At 41.0% G+C, this 14,539-nt stretch overlaps 1 protein-coding gene across 3 annotated transcripts in view; it reads left to right on the top strand.

Annotated features, from left to right (window-relative positions):
- NUP93 (nucleoporin 93) overlaps window positions 1–14,539 on the top strand; it is a 102,975-nt gene that overhangs the window by 50,896 nt on the left and 37,540 nt on the right. The window contains exon 1 of one of the 3 annotated variants that reach the window (XM_070770599.1): window positions 819–1,160. The exons of the other annotated variants lie outside the window; for them this stretch is intronic. The gene's annotated coding sequence lies outside the window, so the exon portion shown is untranslated. Of the gene's footprint in view, window positions 1–818; window positions 1,161–14,539 lie in introns of those variants that run through there. 3 annotated transcript variants of the gene reach the window in all.

A 14,539-nucleotide genomic window follows, 5' to 3' on the forward strand; every position in this document is an offset into this window, starting at 1 on the left:
TCCCTTTCTGAGAAACATTTAAAAAAAACCATTATGGTAGTATGGAAATATTCATTATTTACACATCATATATTTTCCCCTAAATGTTGTACAGAGAAGTGACAGTTGAGCTGAGCATATGTTAATAAAAGGTCTGCATTTTCCTGTGTCACTGACAGTTTCTTTGGCTGTATATTCCTGAAATGCAAATAACCTCGGTTCTGTTCAAAGCTATAATTAATCTGAATAGTTATTTAAACAGTATTGAAATCTTTTAACTACTGAGAGGCCAAACATATAAGATGGTGAATTTACCGTTCTGTTTGAAGGACAGTGCAATTGATGAGGGCGCAGTGAGCTGAGATGCTTGTGGAGGTAGAAACTACACGTTCTGCAGGCTAAAATGGCAGAATCTGCCTGCTACTGTATAAAAGCTTTTAACTACCATTTATTTTAGCATCATGGCATGTGCAAATTCCTGCTGCTCAGTTAAGGGACCAGCTTCACAACTGGTGTTACAATCTGTGGCCACAGCACTGCATCACAATGCAGCAAATGCATTTTCCACATTAACCAAACATGACAGCTGAAGCGAGTATTAACCATGCAAGATGTCGGAAGTCATCAAAAATTCACATCAGAGTAATTGCAGTGGCTTGGGTCAAAAAAAAAAAAAAAGTATCATAGCATTCCTTGCCTACATGTTGTCTCTCCCCCTCTTAAATCTTAACTTGGTACAGTCCGTTAACAATAAAATACCCTTCTGTAACCTATAAACTGTTACTCCCATCAGTTTGTGCTTTCAAACTGATAGCTGACTTCTCTGAATTTGTGTGGGGCAACACGGGTGATGATGCTCTGCCCCGGGGACTGCGAGCACCCTTTTTAAGGGGACCCTGCAATCTCATTGTCTAATTAGACTCTTCAGTGCTTCAGTCATATCAGCATTTGCAGGGTGCTATCCTTTCCTTTTTCTTCGTACTCTCTCTTCTTTCTCTCTTCCCTGTGTCTCGCTCTCCTCTCCTCCCCCTGCTCATTTCTGGCTGTTTGGAGTGGGGAAAACTTGAGCACTGGTTCCGACAGAGCTCATCCCACATAGAAGGTATGGAAGAGCTGCAGTGACCAACAATGTCGACCGGTCTCCTTAAATTGGAGAAACTCCTTAAATTGGAGAGCTGCAGGTAGGATTGCCTGTGTTTCATAGAGAAATTAAGATTAATGCACCTTAAAAAAAGATTAATGTGCCATAGTAAATACATTAATAGCATGTTGTTGCAATACCTCTGAAAGATAAGATCTTGGTTTGTTTAAATTTTTGAGATGAATTCAGAAGCATTTAACTCATTTGATAGAAAAAGTACTTGATTCTCCTGGGAATTATTCAGATTTGTGCCTTGTCATTCTAACGTTTTTCTTTAAAAAAAAAAATCTGTTGGGTGGGGCAGATAAGCATTCACTTAAAGATTTAAATAGTCGATTATTTAGGATTTTTGCAGACTTCATCTTTAAGTAGTAAGTAGTGTGGACTTTCTTTAGGATTTTTTTGAAAAGATCCATGTGAAGTGTAGAATTCTTACATGAGATAAAATAATTAAAATAGAATTTTTCTATGCTAAAATCAAATCATTTGGGTTTGTAGATGAGAGAGAGAGTGTGTGGGGGGGGGGGGGGGGAGCATGGTTTACCAAGGAATTCAGTCATTTATATTTTGTTATAGGGAAAAAGTACTATTCAAGGTATCTGGAATTATCTCACAAGTAGTGCTTTGGCATAAGACTTTAAATGAAAATTAAATACAGCATCAAAGATGTGGATTCTTAAGTGTTATCAAATGTAGGTGATTTGAATTGAGATAGTGACTTTTCCTATCCCAAATTTGTCCTCAGAAGAGTGTGATATGAACACTTCAAGTATATTTCCAATTTTTGGTGCAGAGATCATGATTTGTATAAGTGAAATGAAAAACTTTCCGAGTCCTCTAAGCCTTATCTGGAGGGTGGTAAAACCATAAAGGTTTGTTGCTTGTACCACTGTTAATACCTTGACTAATATCAGAGATAAAATGCTTTTGATTCAGCATTAAAAAGCAGCTTGATTGTCTTGTCTTCCCTTAAAAACAACCCCCCACCACCACCACCAAAAAAGAAAGCCAACAATACATAGCTTTTTATCCCAAGGAATGTATTTGTGTCATGGGACCCATAGGGTCTGGACTTCTTTGCAAAGCATGGACTTGGAAATTGCTCACCTAGTTAAGAGATTTAGCTCCCTTCAGAGGTGTGGGACTTTCTGTACTCTTAACAATAGGAAGACTTGAGGCACTGTCAAGTGAGGAATAGAAGAGAACAGCCCAGGGAAGAGAGGAACTGTGAGAATTTCACTTGTCTCCGTGTTGGAGGTGTAGATTTACCCAGGACTAAGATTGCTTTAAAACTGTGACCCAGTGCAGCATTGCAATGAATTGATTTCTGGGATGAGACAATGAGCTGTGGTTTGCATTTTGTAAAGATGGAGGAAACCTCTAACACTGACCCAGTATAGGAAATGACTCAATTATCCGTGCCTTGGTACAGTTGCAAATTATTTTCCTTTGTCTGAAGTGGGAGGATGCCAGTGCCTTCATCAGAGCTCCTTAATTTAATGTATGGAAAATGTCTCAGCCACCATTTTTAACAATTAGCTGTATCATGGTTGAGGTGAGCTGAGTTCTGAAGGCAGCTGCAGGGCCATTTCATTTACATTAGGTTCTGTGGCACGCGAGCTTTGTTACTGTAAAAGTCAAAAAATGCAATTGCACACTGCACAGAAGAGTTCTGTAGGAGGGTGGAGAGCATTCCCAGAAAGAAAATGGAATCCTTTTGTCTACAGTAAGTATTTCTCATACTCATTTAGCAGTGAGAAGTTGAAAATTTGTCTTTGGTTGAATGGACAAAATAGACTTTAAAATGAACACTGCAAATATTAAAGGTATAAAACAGAGATTGTTAGATGTATTTTTTATGTATGTGTTGGAAACCAAGGGTGATATATATTGATATATATGTGTACTTGAAATATAGGTTTTGTAAGTGGTTTTAATACATGCTTTTAATTAAGTATTCATTGGTAATTTAAGTTAATGAGAGTTCCGGCTTCTTTTCACTGTCTTTTACAATTGGTTTTCCATTTATGAAGAAAATTGCTGGATTTTAGGGGTTTTATTGTTGGTTGGTTGTTTTTTTTTTTTTTTTTTTCCTCTTTTTTAAGAAAATGCTTCCAATGTTAATGATCTATAATGGCTGATTAAAATATATAGGGAAAATGTTTTAACAAAAGAAGATTTTGTCCTTAAAAGATCAGTAGATGATGGAGGGCTTTCACTCCCATTAATGGGGACAATTTTTAGTGCCTTCTGTTTAATTAATAGTTGACTTCAAAGCTACTTGTGGAAAACTCTTGTTTGTGATTATAAGCTTAGAAATCTTGATTCTTAAAATTAATTGGATTTGACTCGGCTTTTCCTTTGTTCCTTTATGCTGTTACTAAGAGGAAACAAGTGGATTTTAACTTTGATTTGTGTGTTTATGTTTTCAAAGGCACTTAACCCTGAAGAATTTATAGTAAGTGTATTTTACAGTAAACTGTGCCATGAAGAATTTGTTCAGAATACTTTAGTAGCTGTTTCAGGAGTTGAATCTTCACAGAACTAGGTATCTTTTAACTTGATACCAAATTTATAAAGCCAGCTGTTCTTCCAAGTCTTGTTGCAGTAGCTGTTGTTCATCTTCTTCACTGAATGCTGTTTTCTCTAATTAGGAGATGTTTTTGAAACTAGGGGAGAGGAGGATTTTCACATCAGTCTTTTCATTGAAATTGGAAGGCTCAGTTTTCCTAAGCCCTCTTTAGAATCCCATAAAGATTCCGTAAATCTTGCATTAATCTTATGCTTGTCGCGTAAGAGCCTAGATCTCAATATAATTTTACTAACCCTGAAAGAGACATTTAATATATTAATTGTTTACTGTATATAGTAGAATGTAAAGGGATTCTTTTCCTTTGGTTTTTACAAGGCTTGCACTTTGAAATAAAAGACTTGGAGGACAGCAAATTAGAACTCCTCTTAACTGCATCTTTGCCTGCATAAATGTTTGGTTGGATGACATAAAGGGTATCACAAAGCCTTCCCTTGACATTTTTAAAGTAAAACTTGGTTAAAGATGCTGGTCTTATTTTCTTTCCCTGGCTTTATGTAAGCTGTGTACCAGGTACTCTGAGGACATAGCAGAGACCCAGCTGCTTTCCATTTTCTTTACCTTCACCATGGTCTGCACCATGGTCTACTCAAGAGTGGCTACTGGGGAGAGGCTTGCATTTCTGGTACTTGTAGGCGATTCCTAAATCTCTTTAATGTGGAAATTTTAGCCTGGCTGGTAGTAGAGAGTCAGAGGCTGTTCTTTCTGCTGCAAAAAATATGTTTCTATCAAACCTTTGAATGCTCTGGCAGTGCCATAATGTAGATAAGCTAGCTTGTCGGCCAGCCCGCTAAGAGACATTTGTGGCACTAAGATGGCAGTGAGGAAGGAGGAAAATGGCGTCCCCAGGAGCCCTGTGAGAAGAGGTGGGCCGCACGGGTCATCTTCGTTCAGTCAAGTCTGAAGATAGCTCTAGCAGCACTACCTTGCCAGTTTACAGTTACTTTTTACTCTGTTAAACGGTAGAAATTTTGAGATTTTCCTGAAGTAAAGACTTAATTAGCACTTGTATCTAGATAGCTTCCGATTGCTGCTTTTAAGAAATTGGTAGCAAATATGGATAAAACAAAAATTTAAATAAGTATTTTGTTAAGACTTCTGAATTTCCTTGCTTTGTGCTTTCTTCTTTTTTTTAATTGGGAAAATGTACTCCTTTCAGTATAGGATGGTTTTTCAGAAAACAAGACAGTATGCTTCTCCTTTATGGCAAGATGAAACTGGCATTCCTGTGGAAAAAACGTTATTTGTCTTTGATTCTGATTTTCTTTCTAGCTCTCTGTGGGCTTTGATTAGTTTAAGTATGAAATGTATGTCAACTGCCTTCGAAAACGAAGTTTGCTGTATTTCTTTTGTAGTTTAAGGTATGGATTATTTTGGAAGTGAGCTACAGTCATGACGATGCCAATTTCTTACCTGTTCCCACCTTTCATGGAGTTAGAATTTCTGGAACTGGCTTTAGAGTTTATGTACTATAATCAGCTCATCCTTACAGTTAAGTAAAACAAGGTTGACTGCCATTAAACAACTTGCTCAAGGTCATACGTCTGGAAAGCAGTCAATTTTGCCTGAATCCAGGCCATCAGACTCATAATCTATGCTGTGCATCTGCCTGCATTTGACTGTTTCTCTTGTGGGCTTACTGGTTGGTGATGGATCTAATGGATTGAGCTTGCAGCAAAGCAACCTTCTCCCAGAGATGTTCCTTCTCGGTCTCGTCGGAAATAGCTTTATGGAGCTCTGCTTGGAGTCCTCCGATCCTTTGATGTAGACGATACACATTTATAAACAAACAGTTAAAACAAGGTAAATCCTACAGTTGAGCATTTAGGTACATTCTGTTGATTTGGCATGCAGGGTGAAGTACTTGTCTCCTGGCATGGGCACGGGCATTCTGATGTATCCTCCCAGAAGATCACTTCTTGTTCTCCAGGTGTGAGGGGTACCATGGGGCAGGGTTGCCCCTCTTCTCCTAGTATGCATAGGCTGGGTGAAAGGTTTTACCTCCCTGTCTATTTTAGGCAATTTGTGTTTGAAGAATGGTCTTGCTCTCTCCCCTCCTGTTTGCTCGCATTTGCCGTTTTAGCTAAGCAGTGTTTGGTGTTTTCTGTACCCGCAGTGACAATGGTGAGTGCATCCTGCAGTATTCCCTCAGGTCTGACAGGGTAAAGTCAAAACGCTTCCAAACTTAAGGTTTTAGAGAGTGTGTGAAACCCCAAGTACTGGAGGCAAATGGGGTACCATGACAGATTCCATCTAAGGCAATGGGAAGTTATAAAAGAGAAAGTCTGTTAGTGGTTTCCCAACAAATACATTTTTGAAAAAGAATTTCTGAATGAGAAGAAACTGCAGCAGAACCAAACCTCCCTTCTCTGTGACAGCCATGATGATCAGCGCTCCGATCCCATCAGCATAAGCAGTGCTGCATAGCAGGAGGAGCTGGGATTTTCGACTGCAGTGTGAATGACTGACACCGTGTACCAGCAGGGAATTAATATGACACGTGGTTCCCAAACATTGTCTTCGCTAAGGGCGCTCCTTGCGCTTGCTAAGTAGAACTCAGACTTAATCTTGAGCACAGTGGAAACTAGCCTGGCAAACACGACTCAGCTGCCACCTGACTGCCTCAGAGACACACCCTCTGCTGCCTGTCCTTCTCATAGCCCCCGAGCCTTACTTTGTTGCCAAGGGGAAAAGACACTAGATCTGACAAAGCAGGCAACCTGTATTTTTTTATATATATAATACAGCATTCTTTTAATAAGTTCTTTTAAGTTTGGGTTGGGAGCGGGAGGACAGTGGGAAGGGACTTTGGCCATGATAAAGGCCATGACTGATACATTCCCATTTCATACTGCAGAGCAGTTTTAGTACCTAAAGTTCTTTGAACGTGGACTAATCCATCTCCAAGATGGAAATCCGTTCCCCAAAGACACATTAAAACATTTTTATCATCCTTTAATATATCCTCCTTATCTTATCTTTCCATCACCTAAGAGTGGCTATGGGATTAATATTTTTTAGATCTAGTCTTTGGGTGAGGAGAGGGTTCTTCAGCTGGGCATACTTTGGCACACAGTTTATTCCACTCACAAAGCTAGATTGAAAAGTTTCCTCTTTAGAATCCTCCCTGTTCTTGTGACTTCGAAGGGTTGCTCTAACAGGTATGCTGGTTTGGAGCCAGGGTCCGGGTTTGAGGGGCAGGCAGAGGAGAGAACCTGCTCAGAGCTGCTGTCCTTACTCTCTCCCATGGGGCCACCTCCGAGTCTGAGAGCACTTGGCTGGCTGGCCTCCCCGCTCCCTCCCTGCCTTGGTTTTTAGTGTTCTTACTTTTCGGCCCCCTCCTTCCCAGGAGTGGAGGTGGGGGCGCAGCAGAGGCCCAGCGACTACTGCAGGGCATATCCTGCGGCATCGCTGAGGTGCGGGCTCTGGCTTGTTTTCTGGAAGCAGTGAGATGTGGGAATCTGCGCCAAGCAAGTCACATCCTCTCCACAGGCCTCCTGTGACCAGCCGGGGAGAGCTGCTTACACAACCCTGAAAGGTTATTGCAGGGCTCTGCTGCATTTGGGAGGAGAGGGGATTTCTGCTGAAAAACATTTCCCCCCTAGCTGACTAAATGGCCATCATGTTTTATTTCACTCGTTCATATTATGCCCTTACTGCTTGCCCCCTACCCCAGAGAGTCTCCCAGTACCTGACCTGGACGCTTCCCTTTCCCGGATGACCAGAGGTAGATAACGGGGATGGCTTGGGCCCCCTAAAAGGGACAGAACTGGTTTTTAAGCAGGAGCACAAGAGACTTACATGGCTCTCACTGGAATGCAGACCTTAACCTTGGCCTTATCCTCCAAGTACAGCAACCAGATGTGCCAATAAGCAACCCCAGCTTGAAGCCTTGGTGCAGAACCAGAAGAGGCGTCTAGAGTAGTTGCCTGCCTACGCTTTGTTGGCAAGGAAAGCGTGCAAGCATCCGTGCACCCCTCACTAGTGCCCCGCAGGAATGCCGTGTCTCCTTCTCAGAGGTGACTTCCCTTCTGGATCAGAGTGAGTCCTACCTCTCACATGCTTTCTTTACCCAGTGCTGAATATCTCGGAAGTTGGGTGTTTGTTTTATGATAGTTATTTCTGCCTCCTCCTCTGCCCTTCCTTCCTCCCCCTCCTCCCCTTCCTCCCCCTCTTCCCCTTTCCCTTCTCCTTTTCTTCCACCCCCACCTCTCCCTTCTTCCCTTCCTCCTCCATTTTTCCCCTTGCCCATCTTTCCTCCTCCCTCTCCTGAAACAGGAAGGCTAATTCTTGAAGCGGTAGGCCTGAGGGCCTCATTCCTTTTCCTCCCTCAACTCCCCTTCCTGTTCCCCCTCTCTCTCCCTTTCCACCTCCTCCCTCTTCTTTCTGTTCTCTTGTGCAATGGATAGGGTAATAGGGAAGGAGCCACAAAAAGCTATTAGACAGACTTATATGAGTGGTTCTCTCAGAGGCCTGTGACTCTTCCAGAGGACACAAGTGAGATGGATTTGTGTCACGGTGATACTGACATGCCTGAAAGAGACCAGGCCAGCCAGTACACTTGCATCAGAGTGCTGCCATAAGGCCCCAAGTGGGCCCAGGAGGAAGCATGCTCAGAGCTGTGTATTCTTGGGTTTACAGTCTCTCTGCACATGTTGAGTTCTCTTCAGCCTGTGAGAACCTGTAGACCATCTTGTAAACCAATTTGAATTACATGGGAGCAAGTGATTTGCTTCGCCTTCATGGACCCAAATCCAGCACATAGTTGTGTGACCCTTTGTTTAGCCCAGCGGCAGAAACCATGTACGAAATGGGACCCTGCAGCCTAAGGAGTGACAGATGGCCTGGTGCTCACACAGCACCGAGGTCTGCCACCTGTGGCTGCAGAGCTGCCTGTGGGCCAGTGGGTCTGCTGATCTGGCAAATGGGGGAACAAACACCAGAGCCACTCTTGCAGCATCTGCTGCTACCTGCTGAATGAGGGTGGCTAGGCTTTTGCATAAATGCACAGTGAGAAATCATACAACAGCATTAAAAATGTATTACAGTTGACAGTGGCAGATCTTAGCACTGTTTCTGCAGGGGTATTTCTTGGAAAAACAAATATATGTACATATATGTATTTCTTTTTAATGCGATCTGAAAAATATTAATACAATTTGTGAACAATTTAAAATATTAAATTTTTTGTAGAAAACAAGCGGTGAAACCTACTGTAAATATCTGAATTGGTGAATAAAGCTTGGATTTGCTGTTTAGTCTGTATTTCTTACAAAAGGAGTTTGGTCTCTCGTGGGCTTTTATATCTTCTTGTTTTAATGCATTAAATATTGATCTCCTAAAATAACCAACCATGCTATAAAACAAAATGAAAGTTCCCCAAATTTTGAAAAATGCCCCCCATTTCAAATTTCTCTGTTCGTCTTTTGGACTTTATCAGTAGTGAATATCTCTTTGCACCTGAAAAATTCCTTGAGGCGTTCTCTGTAGGCACCACAAAGGGAGCTAATGAAAAGCGTGTCCACGCCATCTGATAAGCCCAGCGGCAGAGTGCTGGCAGGGTTTCTGCTGCTTGTCTGAAAACAGGATCTTGCTTTGTCCTTCCTCACTTTCTCCTTAAGTAACAGTTTTGCCTTTGTAAAAATTTTACAAGAGAAGACTTCAGAAGAGATCGTTCATTCAGAAATTGGCAAGAAGGTTTGGGAGAGGTTAAGGGAGTGATATTTTGTTCAGAATGAGCTGAAGCAAAATAATGGGTACAGCTGTCTTGACAGAAAGTGGACACGTTTCCATTTCACTATCCAAAGTTCTCAGGAATACTTGTAGTGCTTATTGAAATTCTTGTTTCATCTTGGAATAGACTCTCTTGATTATTCTGTTTCTTAAGTTTATTTTTTGCCCTGCTTATTTTTCTTTCCTTCTCCATTGCCTTCCTAGCTCTTGCTTGTATCTTGGCAATGTTTTTTTCCAACCACAGTGACCATTAAGTATGGTCACTGCTTAATTGTGTTAATATTATTTGGATTTGGGATGTTGGTTATTGACTTCCTTTAACTTTGTGTGTATTCCATGAGAGAAGAGAGATTTTTTGTAGCACTCATCAGTGTGTGTCTCGTGTCAGACACCTTCTGATAGAAAACCAGGCCTGCTGTGGCTGCCTCACTTTACATTCTGACCGGAGATTGCCAGTCGGTCTGTTGAAGGGAGAGAGGCCTAGAGTGGTCTTTCATGTTTTGAGCACCATGTAAACTGGCTTTTGTTTTGTGGGGCCAACTTAGACTAATTATTTTCTTTTTTGTTTTATTTTTTAATGATCAGGAAATCTATGTGTTCTTTACTTCAAACCGTTTACGTAACTCTTCGACAAACCACTTACTTGTTGGTGGGAAGCAAAGGCCTGTGAAGGCATCAACGCAAGCTCTTTTTTTGCTGTCACATTTCCCTGGCTAAAGGGGATACTAAAATTTTTCTCACAGAGACCCTTATTTCTTAACCGTTTTACTTTTGGAAAGCAAATAAATGAAGAGAATTTGGCCACTTGACAAAAACAAACATCCTTTGCCCACTTGCTTTTTCGACAGTCATTTATATTCTGAAACCCAGAGTCTGCGTGGTGATTAAAATAAGGCAGTTTTTCATGCTTGTCTTTTTCAACCTGAGCCATTTAAAAGCCAGTTTGGCCTGCCAGGTCCCTGAGATGTGACTACACTTTTGATAGGAGACTTGGCTTACCTTGCAGCAGCATTCTAGATTGTTCTCAGCCAGTATGTGTTGCAAGACAGCCCACGTCCTCTGTTAAAGATGGAGCACGTGGCTGGAGATACTACTCGTGCAGATGTACAGTGGTTATTGTTCCACAGCAGTAAAAGCAGTATTTTGGGACACTATACCGTGGACGGTCTAGAACGGTGATTTCTCCATCTTTTGTCTGTGATCCATAGTGAGAAATACATGTAACACCATGACCCCTTCTACATACAAATAAGTATATATCATTGAAAGCTTCACAAGACAGCATCTATCCATACCATATATCTCTGTTGCATTTTATTTCATTTTTAAAATGCTAATTTCATAACCCAATTAAGAGTTTTGACGCATGTTTTGAAAAACACTATTCTAAAGAAATGCCCCAAACTTGACATTTATTGTTTCATTCCTCACCTGTGTGAGGTAGGGAAGGGGAAGGGTAAATATGCAAGCATAAAATAGCTGTTTATCTCATCCTAACTTGCATGGTAGAGTGGAAAAAGGTAGAAAAGGGGTCAGAAAATTTGGATTCCGAGTCTGAACTTGACTCCTTACGAACGAGGTTATCTTAATATGGAACCATAATGTTTCAGAGTTGATGGAAGCTCTGGAAACCATCTCAAAAGCCCTTTCAACTTTTAAACCTATATTAAGAACATATTGATACTTTATAGGATTATCCAGTTAAGTACTATTGAGAGTCATTTGAGCATTGGGTTAAAAGTGAAGACTAGAACCAAATATGTGCAGCACACACTTAGGACAGAGTAATAACCATACCCATGTAAGTGTTTGCTCTCACTAGTACTGGTGTAAGAATTGGTATTCTCAAAGCCTTTAACTTCATCATCTATAAAGGGGAATTGGTAATTGATGAAGGAAACAAATATAAGGATATTTTGCTCCCCTCCTGGACTCCATCCTTTTAGAGATAAAAGGAAATTTTATTTTTATTTTCTAAATTTTAGAAGTATTCCCTCAGTATTTCAGAAGCAGTTGGTCTTTTGAGAGTTTGAGCTGTGTTTGAATTCTTCCCCTGCCTCTTCTTGGTTGGGAACCCTTTATCAGTGTTAGTTGAATGCTGAAATCTGTTACCTGTAAAATGTGGTTGGGAAGGGAGGGAGAATGGATGTCTATTCTTTCATATTGTTAAAAGATTAGCAATAATGTCTTTGAATTGCTTGGAGCAGTGTCTGGCCCCTAATTGCTTCCTGAATAGAAGCTATTATATGTTACAGAAAGCTTGAAACCAAAACCCATTCAAGGAGCCAGTTAGAAAAGGGTCTGTTTCCAGGACTCTGGCAGAGAGGAGCATATATAGATGGGAAGTCAGGAGTAGTTATCTTACTTAGCAGGCCTGCAGATGTTTATGGAATGTTCTTTATTGAGGGGGTCAGCAGTAGAAGGGTTGGAGACTATGAGCAATTAAAAAAGCACTTGTTGACAAAAAGAGGGGAAATTAATGATGAGAATCTCTGAGGGTTCCAGTTACACAGCTGGCGTCTCCAAGTAGGAAGTGAGCTGTTGGGCCTTCTCTTTGACCAGGAATCTTCAGTGTGGCAGGGAGCTCCGCCCGTGGAGAGAAGGCATCTCCTAGTGACACTGTTCACGCCCCAGCTCACCTCTGTAGAAAAGCCATTTTCTGATAAGCTTTAGAAATATATCTCTGAAAGGTGCCTCACGGGAGCAGGAAACACGCACATGGAAAAGGGAGGTGGAAGAAGAGACCCATGGAAACTTGGACTGAGGCAGGTGTTTTCTTGCCCAGCTTATTAGTTCTTTAATTTGTTGTTTTTCCTTAAGACATATGTTCTTTACAAGAATCTAACTGCCACTAGATGGCGCACAGATCCCAGCACTATTCTGACTGGGTAATCGTTTAAGATTCTTTTCAAAAGTTAGGTCACTGATACATTGTTTTTAAAAATAAAATATATTAAAATATTTTAACATTTCATTTTAGAAGTGAATAAAGGATGAAAAAATAAAATTCAAAATCCGTGTATTTTGTAAACTTGGCTCAACAGCCCCTATTGTTGAGGTTCATCGTGGCTCGTGGTCTTTGTTCATATGTAGGTGGTATCTGTAATTTGATTCTCACGCACAAATGCTTCATTTAATTTATTTAGTGAGATTTTTGGAAGATAGGGTTGTAAGAAGAGAGTAATCTGCACCCCCTCCAATAATGCCTTTTTTTCCTTCTTTTTTGTTTCTTAACCACTACTTGAAATTTCATTTCTTAGAAGTTTTGAAATTGTGTTTCTTACGGACTATTATGTTGCTTTTAAACAAATGTCTGATTATTGCTTTGCATTTGTGTTTGAATTGTGTGTATGTGGGTTATAGACAGACATGGATGCAGCTGAAAGAATGAGATGGCTGGTCACTGGGAAGAGCAGAGAAGCCCAGAGAGGAGGTGGGGCAGCTGGCACAGTCCCTCCCACCCCAACCAAAAAGAAAAAATTGAAACCAGGCCTGTCAGGCAGTGGTTATCACCACCACCCTGATCATTAGCAGCATGAAACAGTGCAACAAAGCACAAACCATGCCTGCCCTTTGTTCAAAACAGCAATCGAAGATAATAGTTCTATAGCTTTGTTTATAAACTGTGACACTAAAGCCTTTGGCTGTTGCCGTTGAAGACCGTCTCAGGAAAAGGGAATCATAATAAAGATTTGTTTACTTGATATAATCATTCACTGTGAAGGGTATGAACAAGGTCCATTAAAATCCTTCCCATCATTTCACGTCTGGCTCCCTTGCAATGGTCAGAAACAAGCATGTGATGACAAGCTGCCCTCTCCTGAATGGATTCCATGGGGTGCCAGGTTTTACGTGCTCTGGCTTACTGAGGCCATTATATTAGTAGGCAAGTGGCCAATGCTTCCTTCTCTCTACCCGACCACCTCCCCCAAATGTCAGTGTAGATGTTTGGAGCAGCCTGAGTGCTGCCTCGGGACTGCCTGCCCTGGAGACGCCAACAAGAGAACTGCTCCCAGATCTGCTGGCCGTTGTCCATTCCAGTGCTTAGCCCAGGTTGGGATGTGACGACAGATGTGGAGACTTGTACAAAGATCAGTCATATTTTATTTAAATATATGTCTCCAGTCTTATCTAGCCCCCACCCCTGTTTTGTTTTTGTTTTTTTCTTAATTTAAGAATCATAGCCTTGTATCTGGGACTGTTTGAACAAAATATATTAAAACATTACAATTGTTGAGATATAAATAAGTGATCAGTAAATCAATTAATCACGACAGTAAGTTTTCAAGAAAACTATCAATGTTTTAAAATTTAGCATGAAACTTTTAGCTTAATTCTGTTTTGTATTATAGTTCCCCAAAGAGTTCCCAAAATAAGAACAGTAAAAGCACGATTCTGAAAAAAAAAGAAACATGATTTTGAACACATAAATACACCCACAGTGTTGTTGATGCGCAGGTACCTTGAATTCCATAGTACAGGTGGACCTAATGTATAGGATGATGGCAGTTCTTTCATTACAACTAAAGCTTTGATCTCCAACTATTAGTTAATGGATTGTCTTCCTTGTTCCTCCTTGGCCCCCACATCCCAGCCGTGAGGTTCACTCCTCTGTGAAGGGCCAGGTACTAGCCTAGAGATCAGCATGGAAGCCCACTGTGTCTGCAGCTCTCCCTTCTCCTCCCCAGGATCTCAGGTTGAGCAATGAAGACAGTAGCGGCAAGGAAGTCACCCTGGGCATCTTGCTTTAATGTCACCAGCAGATCTAGATCTAATCCGTCCTAATGCTAGAACTACATGTTTTGAGCCTTGGGCAAAGCACTTGATTACATTATCTCCTTTAATTTTCATTTTACATCTGAGTAAACTACAGCTTAGAGAATCTGGGTGACTTGTCTAAAATCAAGTCACCCATGCAAGTAGTAAATAGGGGGAGCACAATGTAAAACTAGGTCTCTTGTGTTACCGTGAAGTTGTATTTTACAAACATTTCACCCTGTGCATGTAAAACCAGCCTTGTGGGTCAGCTCCCCTTCCCCCCAGCTGTGTTAAACAAACAGTATATGTCATCTGGCCTGAAATAGGGGGCACACGTA

Source organism: Bos indicus, chromosome 18, assembly GCF_029378745.1.
Source record: "Bos indicus isolate NIAB-ARS_2022 breed Sahiwal x Tharparkar chromosome 18, NIAB-ARS_B.indTharparkar_mat_pri_1.0, whole genome shotgun sequence".
In the NCBI taxonomy this organism is placed as follows: domain Eukaryota; kingdom Metazoa; phylum Chordata; class Mammalia; order Artiodactyla; family Bovidae; genus Bos; species Bos indicus.